Raw genomic sequence first — 10,475 nt, 5'->3', positions numbered from 1 at the left:
TTCAGAGCCCAGTTGTGTTCGTCAAAAACCTCCACACAGTGCCCAGTGTGTCCCGTCAATATACCGTGTTTACCGGCGTCTCATGGTAAATAGTAATTTAGTCTCATGTCTGGTGTCTTCAAGACAAGAATCACACACAGCGGTGTGTCCATGACAGATGTGAAAAGGAACTTTTAAATATACTGCACGGCAAATCCCCTATCTGAGTGTAGGTTTTCCGATGAAAAGAAGCAAAAAGTACAAAAAAATAAATAAATAAATAAATTTAAAAAATCGTCCGAATAACGAAAACTTTAGACAAATAATTAAAACCACAAACAAAGTGTTTATTTAAAAAAAACATCTGGTAGGAGCACATTAAAGAATGAATATGAAGTATAAATATGACAATACACCCCTCCTCGAACCGCCACCTTAACATGGAGAAGAGATCTGAGTGCTTGAATGATCTCAGGAGCTATGTTGCCTGGGGCTATATGCCCTTGGTAGGGTCTCCCATGGCAAACAGGTCCTGGGTGACAGACGAGACAAAGCGCACTTCAAAACCACCTTATGATGACTATTAAATCAGGGTTCTCGTTTACCCCACCCGGTATAGGGTCACCGGGACCCCACCCTGGAGCCAGGCCTGGGGGGAGGGGGCTTGCATGCGAGCGCCTGGTGGCCAGGTCTATGCCCACAGGGCCTGGCCGGGCTCAGCCCGAAGCCAAGACGTGGAACCTCCCAAACCTCGGGCGCCAACTCTGGTTTTTGGGACTTGGAATGTCACCTCACTGGCGGGGAAGGAGCCTGAGCTGGTGCGGGAAGTTGAGAGATACTGTCTAGATATAGTCGGGCTCACTTCCACTCACAGCTTGGGCTCTGGAACCACTCTTCTCGACCAAGGGTGGACTCTCCACTATTCTGGCGTTGCCCAGGGTGAGAGGCGGCGGGCGGGTGTGGGCTTATTAATAGCTCCCCAGTTTAGCCGCCATGCGTTGGAGTCTACCCCGGCGAATGAGAGGGTCATCTCCCTGCCCCTTCGGGTCAGGGAACGGTCTCTCACTGTCGTTTGTGCTTATGCGCCTAGCGGCAGTGTAGAGTACCCGGCCTTCTTGGAGTCCTTGGAGGGCGTGCTGGAAAGCGCTCCCACTGGGGACTCTGTCGTTCTACTGGGGGACTTTAACGCCCACGTGGGTAGCGACAGTGACACCTGGAGGGGCGTGATTGGGAGGAACGGCCTCCCTGATCTGAACCCGAGTGGTAAGTTGTTATTGGATTTCTGCGCTAGTCGCGGTTTATCCATAACGAACACCATGTTCATGCATAAGGGTGTCCATCAGTGCACTTGGCACCAGGACACCCTAGGTCGGAGGTCGATGATCGACTTTGTAGTCGTTCCTTCTGACCTTCGGCCATATGTCTTGGACACTCGGGTGAAGAGAGGGGCTGAGCTGTCAACTGATCACCATCTGGTGGTGAGTTGGATTCGATGGCGGGGGAAAAAGCTGGACAGACCTGGTAGACCCAAATGCATAGTGATGGTCTGTTGGGAACGTTTGGTGGAGGCCCCTGTCAGAGAGGTCTTCAACTCCCACCTCCGACGAGCTTCAACCAGGTCCCGAGGGAGGTGGGGGACATTGAGTCTGAATGGACTATGTTCCACGCCTCCATTGTCGGGGCGGCTGTTCGGAGCTGCGGCCATAAGGTCTCCGGCGCCTGCCGCGGCGGCAATCCCCGAACCGAACACGGTGGTGGACAACGGAGTTAAGGGATGCCGTCAAGCTGAAGAAGGAGTTCTATCGGGCCTGGCTGGCTCATGGGACTCCTGAAGCAGCTGACGGGTACTGACGGGCCAAACGGAACGTGGCTCTGGCAGTCGCCGCGGCAAAAACTCGGGCTTGGGAGGAGTTCGGTGAGGCCATGGAGGAAGACTTTCGGTCGTCCTCAAAGAGATTCTGGCAAACCGTCCAGCGACTCAGAGGGGGGAAACGGTGTTCCAAAAACACTGTTTACAGTGGAAGTGGTGCGCTGCTGACCTCAGTTGAGGATGTCCTCGGGCGGTGGAAGGAGTACTTTGAGGACCTCCTCAATCCCTCCGACACGCCTTCCGTAGGGGAAGCTGAGGCCGGGCACTTGGAGGGGGACTCGTCCATTACCCTGGCTGAAGTTGCTGAGGTAGTCAAAAAACTCCTCGGTGGCAAGGCTCCGGGGGTGGATGAGATCCGGCCCGAGTTTCTCAAGTCTCTGGATGTTGTGGGGCTGTCTCGGCCTCTGCAGCATCGCGTGGAGTTCGGGAACGGTGCCTCTGGAGTGACAGACCGGGGTGGTGGTCCCTCTTTTTAAGAAGGGGGACCGGAGATTGTGTTCCAACTACCGCGGGATCACACTCCTTAGCCTCCCTGGGAAAGTCTATGCCAGGGTACTGGAAAGGAGAATCCGACCGATAGTCGAACCTCGGATTCAGGAGGAGCAATGCGGTTTTCGCCCTGGCCGTGGAACACTGGACCAGCTCTATACCCTCACTAGGGTGTTGGAGGGTTCGTGGGAGTTTGCCCAACCAGTCCATATGTGTTTTGTGGACCTGGAGAAGGCATTCGACCGTGTCCCTCGTGGAATCCTGTGGGGGGTACTTCGGGATTATGGGGTTCGGGGCTCGTTGCTACGGGCTGTTCGTTCCCTGTATGACCGGAGCAGGAGCTTGGTTCGCATTGCCGGCAGTAAGTCAGACCTGTTCCCGGTGCATGTTGGACTCCGCCAGGGCTGCCCTTTGTCACCGATTCTGTTCATTATCTTCATGGACAGAATTTCTAGGCGCAGCCAGGGAACGGAGGGTGTCTGTTTTGGTGGCCGCAGAATCTCGTCTCTGCTTTTTGCAGATGATGTGGTCCCGTTAGCTTCATCGAATCAAGACTTACAGCGTGCACTGGAGAGGTTTGCAGCCGAGTGCGAAGCGGCGGGGATGAGAATCAGCACCTCCAAATCCAAGGCCATGGTTCTCAGTCGGAAAAAGGTGGATTACCCCCTCCGGGTTAGGGGGGAGTTGCTCCCTCAAGTGGAGGAGTTTAAGTATCTCGGGGTCTTGTTCACGAGTGAGGGAAAAATGGAGCGGCAGGTTGACAGACGGATCTGTGTGGCGTCCGCAGTAATGCGGTCATTGTACCGGTCTGTTGTGGTGAAGAGGGAGCTGAGTCGTAAGGCGAAGCTCTCAATTTACCGGTCGATCTACGTTCCTACCCTCACCTATGGTCATGAACTCTGGATCATGACCGAAAGAATGAGATCGCGGATACAAGCGGCAGAAATGAGTTTCCTCCGCAGAGTGGCTGGGCGCACCCTTAGGGATAGAGTGAGGAGCTCGGTCACCCGGGAGGAGCTCGGAGTAGAGCCGCTGCTCCTCCGCATCGAGAGGAGCCAGTTGAGGTGGCTCGGGCATCTGTTCCGGATGCCTCCTGGACGCCTCCCTGGGGAGGTGTTCCGGGCTTGTCCCACTGGGAAGAGGCCTTGGGGCAGACCCAGGACACGTTGGAGAGACTATGTCTCCCGGCTGGCCTGGGAACGCCTTGGGGTTTCCCCAGAGAAACTGGAGGAGGTGTGCGGGGAGAGGGAAGTCTGGAGGACTCTGCTCAGACTGCTGCCCCCGCGACCCTGCCCCGGATAGCGGAGGAAGATGGATGGAGGGATGACATTTCCCTGCTTCTTCTTCCCTCTCTGTACCATTAATTTCCCTGCCTCTTTGTCATTTTCAGTTGTACTGCTACTAGTCCTGAGTCTGTACAAAAGGAAAGTATTGGGGCACACAGCGCCATGGGTTTGGATGGGGCGAATATGGACGCGGAGACAACGTTCATAACAAACGATTTATTCGAACACCAACACAAAGGAAATAATACTTTCGGTCCAAAGACCCCTTTTCTTCCAGGACCTGCACTTACAAGCAGCCTGCCTCAGCGCCCCTAAGCTCTCCCTAACACAGTGGCAGACACAGTCAACCCACCATTTCCCCCCGACGTAGCCCCAGCGGTTACGGACATTATTTACAGATTTCCCATAATGCAACTATTTACATTAAATCAGTAACGCAGGTTGTTACATAGCCCCCCGTCAAAAAGAATAGCAGCGTCCCCGCTGCTGCCTGCCCACAAGTGTCCCAACATCCAGCGCTGTTCTCATGCGCATCCAGTCGGGAGTACAGGTCCCAGACGCTCACCGCTGGTGGTTGGGGCGGGGAAACTTGCAAGAGACCCCCATGGCGACGCACTCGGGGGTCGGGGTGGCCATCCTCGTCCCCTGTCCGCCCGGCCTCGGGCCCTGCAGGACTCCCTCACTCACACGTGGTGGGTCCCAAACATGGCGGCGCCCACGTGGCTTTCGCTGGCCGGCTTCCGTGGGACCTTCGCAACGGCTCCCCGCAGCCGCTCCGCGTTGTCCCCACTCCGTTGTCGGGGGCGAACATCTTTCTCAAGCCTCCCGTCGTCCTGCCGTGCGTCTCGCCGCTCGGCCGTCTTTCGGCGAAGGACCCGGCGAAGCCCCCCTGCTTGCCGCTCTCGCCTCCGCCGATTCGCTGCACGCCGAACCCGCCGCGACGCTCGTAAAACTGGCGGCTTCTTGCTGCGCAGCCCTACTCTTTTTGCGGCATTTGTTCTGCCGCTCCGCTCTTTAACAACGCTTGCCGGGGCTTTAGACAGGCTGGGCGCTTTCTCCCCGAAAGTGACGGACTCCTGTTCCGCCGGAGAATTAGCGTCAGCAGTTTTGCTCCTCTCCGACACGGAGCTCTGCCTGTCCACAGACGAGGCACACTGCTCTGCGTCGTCCAGCACGGCTTCCGTCCTGCTCGGGAAAGCGGCGCTCTCCGCGGGGCGGCTTTCCTCTGCGGTTCGCTGCCTCTTCCTGCCGCTCCTTCTCTGGGCACAGAGAGACCCCACTCGACCTGCTCACCCATCTCCACTGTCCTCGCCCTTGCACACGCTTTCCCAGGGTCTCTCTGGATACCCGTGCTCCGTCACGGCTTGTCCGCCTCGACCTTCACTGTCGTAGGCACTTCTTCCGCCGGGCAATATTCTTCTGTCTCGCTGTTCTCCCCTTCCTGGTGCTCGGTGTTCAGCTGTTCCCTAATCCAGCCTCTCATCGTTCTGCCCCATCCCACTCCTGACACCAACGTGGCACGCAGCGCCGGGGGTTTGGATGGGGCAAATAAGGACACGGAAACAGCATTCATAATGAACGATTTATTCGAATACTAGCAGAAAGGAAATAAGGCTCTTGGTCCAAGAACCACGTCTCCTCCAGGACCTGTGCTTAAACCAGCCTACCTTAACACTCCTAAGCTCTCCCTAACACAGTCAACCCACCATTTCCCCCCGACGTAGCCCCAGCGGTTACGGTCATTATTTACAGAGTTCCCATAATGCAACTCACACTCTCACTCTCTCTCACACACACACACACACACACACACACACACACACACACACACACACACACACACACACACACACACACACACACACACATTTTCAGAACCGCTTGTCCCATACGGGGTTACGGGGAACCAGAGCCTACCCGGTAACACAGGGCGTAAGGCCGGAGGGGGAGGGAACACACCCAGGACGGGACGCCAGTCCGTCGCAAGGCACCCCAAGCGGGATTCGAACCCCAGACCCACCGGAGAGTAGGAGTGTGGTCCAACCCACTGCACCACCGCACCCCCCCATAATGCAACTATTTACATTAAATCAGTAGCGCGGGTCGTTACAGTATCATCCTCTCTTCCCCTGCTTTCCTTTTCATGCTCTAAACAAACACATGTATCAAGAAACACTTTTATTATTATTAAATTGAATGGCTACTTACAAAAAACAGTGACAGACTCATCATCATGTCTTGCTGCTCTCTCTCTGCACCCCGACTTGGAGGAGGACCTGCACCCTCTTCCTCCTTTTGCCTGCTTCCCGTCGTACAGACGCACGTGCTGCATGTGAGACATGGAGTGCACCTGCATCCCTGTCAGTCAGTCAGTCAGTCCATCCGCCCACCTGTCCGTCAGTCCATCCCTTCTAAATGTAAGCGTATCATGTGGTAACGTTTATGTTATAACTATTTTTAAAAATTAGCTACTAGCAGCTGCAGTAACTTTAGCTAACATTAGCTAAGTTATGCGATATTAAGATAATATTTGTTTCTTATGAGGAAACATCGCAGTACCTCAAATTTTCACAAAATGATAGTGAAATGTAGGTAAACAACACAGATTTTACTCTCCTGATCACCGCATCCTCTTGCGTTGCCCTCGGCTGCAGTAACAGTACCAAAACTGAATTTTCCCACTCGTTCCTCCCTCCTACACACAGAGGTTTGTGGCATGCAGGCGGTTCGCAGCTCTTACATTTACATTTATTTACAAAGCAAATTACAACAGATACTATGTAGTGTTACTAGTCCACACACCTTATTCACCAAGGTGACCACACTACCAGATACACCACTTACAAGGGGTTACTCATGCATGCATCAGTGAAACACACTATGAGGGAACCTGAACAGCATGTCTTTGGACTGTGGGAGGAAACCAGAGCACCCAGAGGAAACAGACACAGGGAGATTATGCAAACTCCACACAGACTGAGCAGGGATCAAACCCCGTTCTCTCATACCACCCAGGTAGTATGAGACAGCAGCACTACTCGCTGTGCCACTGTGCCACCGTGCCGCCTCTTCAGCTTAACAGTGCCACACGGAACTCTATGTGCGTCATACAAGTTTGAGGGGTGAGAAAAGGTCACCTGTCTGTGTGGTCAGAGTGCTTTGCACAGGGGTGGCCGGAGGGGTGGCTGAGCTTCAGTCAGGGGTGGCACTGGCCCCCCACGGCCACCACGTAGCCACGCCCCTGCTTTAAAGGCAAACTAGAAATGCCCTTCTCTGAAAGGATAATAATTGAACACAATGTGTCGAAAAGCTAGACTGCAATATCCACTTCTGGAGAAGGATGAAAAGAGCTGGACTTTTGCCCTCCATACTCAGAAGTTTCTAGAACTGTGCCATCAAGAGCATCCTGACACGAGGTATCACTGTTGTCCAGGTTCACCCCAAGGTCCTTATATGTGTGTCCCTGCAACCTCCACCTTCACTCCATCAGTTCTTTCCAGGCACAACGAACCCTTGACCCTCCTGAAGTCCACCATCATCACCTTAGTCTGTCCAGTGTTGAGCTGCAGCTGGTTCAGTTTGAACCACTTAAAAAAGTCCTTCACTGCATTCCTGTACCTGTCGCCTTGCCCATCCCTGATGCACCCAACAATCTCTGTGCCGTCTGAGAATTTCTGGTAGTAAGCTCTGTTCAGCAGGTAGATGATGGTGTCCTCCACTCCAGTGTGGTCCTGCTATGCAAACTGGAGGGGGACCAGTGCAGTGCTGACCAGGGGTTTTGAGGTGTCCAAGGAGCAGCCTGTCAAGGGTTTTCATGATACATCAACTCAGAATTACTGGCTGGTGCTCATTCAGATCTGCTGGATGACCTTTGTTGCAAACAGGTACCAGGCAGGATCTTTTCCTCATCTTTGGGACCCCTACCAGCCTCAGACCACATGATGGAGCCAGAGGACAACTAACTGGTTCTCAAATAAGAGAGAAGTAGGGGTTCCAAAGTCCTCTGCTACATGCACACACACACACACACACACACACACACACACACACACACACACACACACACACACACACACACATTTTCAGAACCGCTTGTCCCATACGGGGTCACGGGGAACCGGAGCCTAACCCGGTAACACAGGGCGTAAGGTCAGAGAGGGAGGGGACACACCCAGGACAGGACGCCAGTCCATCGCAAGGCACCCCAAGCGGGACTTGAACCCCAGACCCACCGGAGAGTAGGACTGTGGTCCAACCCACTGCGCCACCACACCCCCTCCTTTGCTGCATGCAGCCAGAATGATTTTCTTCTTTCCCCTTCAATGGTACAAGTGGTCACTGAAGGAGATGACTTGGGAGGTCAACTCCTCCTCTCATTCAGCAAATATCCAGACTGTATGGACACGTAGACACAAGATGTTCTCACCTGAGAGTTAAACACAGATAGTGCAAGTCTATAAAGGTATAAAAAACACTGATGAACTGCAAGATTTGAACCCAGGTTCTCTTACATTGCAATCCAGACCCTTATACCTTGACCAACAAGACAGCCTTCCTTTTCAGCCCCCTGCTGTTAGTTCTCTAAACCGGTACTGTTACAAACATAACGATTAGTTACTTCACTTACTGGACAGAGACAGTAGAATGATGTGCTCTCCCTGTCTGTTCTTTTTTCAAAGACTCAGGGTACAGACTATCTGACCTTTTGGTGAAACAGTTCTATGACTGGTTTTGTGTCAGAAGGTTGTGTGTTCAAATCACGTCAGGATCATGAGTACTTCTCTAATTCTCAAACTGTGTTGTTGGGAAGGGTCCTGAACCAAGATAACGAAACAGTGACTTGAGCTCTTGGTGTTTGGGAAACTCTGTCAGATGCACCTTGAAAAAGGAGGAATGAAAATCACTCCCCGCAGCTGTTGGCAGAAATCATTAGTGTTAAAATCCAAAGAGAAAAAGAGGCCGTCACATTATTTCTATTGCTCAATATTGTAATTTCAGGTGTATGGAATGTGATCTTAGATAGTATTTCCTGCAGACATTTTCGACACACTTATTATATTTTATCATTGTAATTTTCTTTTGCTTTTACAGAGATAACATCATTTAAATTCCAACTCTGTTTTGGTTCAGTGACAGTCCTGTCCCTCTCCAATTCTCTTGTCCCAAATTTTGGAAAATGACTCGATTTGACAGCATTTAGAAAAACTGGAAACCATACTGATCACATAACTGCAAGTACCGTGGTACTTTACTGGACTCTAAGGTCATGCTCATTACTGCATGGCTCACAGTGTGTCTTACATGTATTTGCATAGAGAAGCACTTTGCATGGGCAGCACATGCTTCAGTGCTCTGGGACTGTTTATAGTCCTCAGAGTTGGACACTTCATGACTGACAGCTGTCCTTCATGGGAGTAAAACTCAGAACAACGATGAGCTCTATCAGTATCTTCATCTCTGCACTTACACTTCTACTCTATATCCAAGGTAAGTTTTAAAGCAAAGTTATTCAGATATGTTTCAAAATATTTACTGTCTGTGGATTTCGCAAAAAAAAAAAAAACAATTTATGAACTCATGTTCAGAAAACAATAATGTGGTCATATGTTCATTATTACACTTTTTCTTTCAGAATCCAAAGGACAGATTACTGTGACTCAGAGTCCTGCAGTGAAAGCTGTTCTACCAGGACAGACAGTCAGTATGAGCTGTAAAACCAGTACTGCTGTGCACAGCAACAACTATTTACACTGGTACCTACAGAAACCTGGAGAAGCTCCAAAACTCCTCATCTATGGTGCTACTACCCGTCAGTCTGGGATTCCAAATCGATTCAGTGGCAGTGGATCTGGGTCTGACTTCACTCTGACCATCAGTGGAGTCCAGGCTGAAGATGCAGGACATTATTACTGTCAGAGTTGGCACTACATGAGTAGTAGCTGGGTGTTCACACAGTGTTACAGAGCCGTACAAAAACCTCCTCAGTCACACTTTACAGTTACTGCACTGCTGCACTCCACTGATTCTCCTGGGTGATTCCAACCAGCATGTTGAGGACATTCACACAACCAGCCTTCTGTCTCTCCTATTGTCTTAGCTGCGCTTCGCGAGGACGGACTCAAGTGCAAAGTTTCGTAAACAGACGTTTAATAAAGCCAAATCTGAATCCAAAAGCAAAGTCGAGGGACAGGCATGGGTCAGGCGATCCGCAAACGTAGTACAGAGGGCTAGACAAAGAACGAGGTCAGGAATATACAGGCAAAGGTCGATATCGGAAGAGTTTCACGGCGTCCCTCTTTATTGCCGTTCCTATTAGGAAACAGCAGGTGTCGCCGATGTGCCAACTGTGGGGGACGTGACACCTACAGTCCTTTGACCTCTCAGTGTCCAAGAATTGTGTTTCCTACTCCTCTCTCTCACTCTGTTTCACAGTTATGATCAATTTTCATCACCTTCCATCACCACACTTATCCCACCTTCCTCCTCCACACCTTCCATCACATTCTGCTACTACTTGAAATCCCTCCTGCCCTCCTCTCTCTCCTCTGCTCTTCTAACCGCCTTCCCATCCACTGCACAATTCTCCAGTTCCTCTACACATGATGCACCAAACTCCTCCTTTTAACTCTTCTCTTATCACCACATATAGAAACTTGCTCATTTTAAATCTCACTTTCGGTGACTATTTGCAATTATATCCACAGTCTTTAAGATTACTTTTACATTTATTTATTCATGTCAGACAGACGGGCTGGAGACAGGAGGTAAGGTAACGGACCCAAGTGCGGGTCAGCTTTATTTTAGGAGAGGAACGCTGGGGAAGACGAAAACAATGGTCAGGGAGAGGCAAA

Source organism: Scleropages formosus, unplaced genomic scaffold (assembly GCF_900964775.1).
Source record: "Scleropages formosus unplaced genomic scaffold, fSclFor1.1, whole genome shotgun sequence".
NCBI lineage: Eukaryota > Metazoa > Chordata > Actinopteri > Osteoglossiformes > Osteoglossidae > Scleropages > Scleropages formosus.
This window is presented reverse-complemented; position numbering follows the sequence as displayed.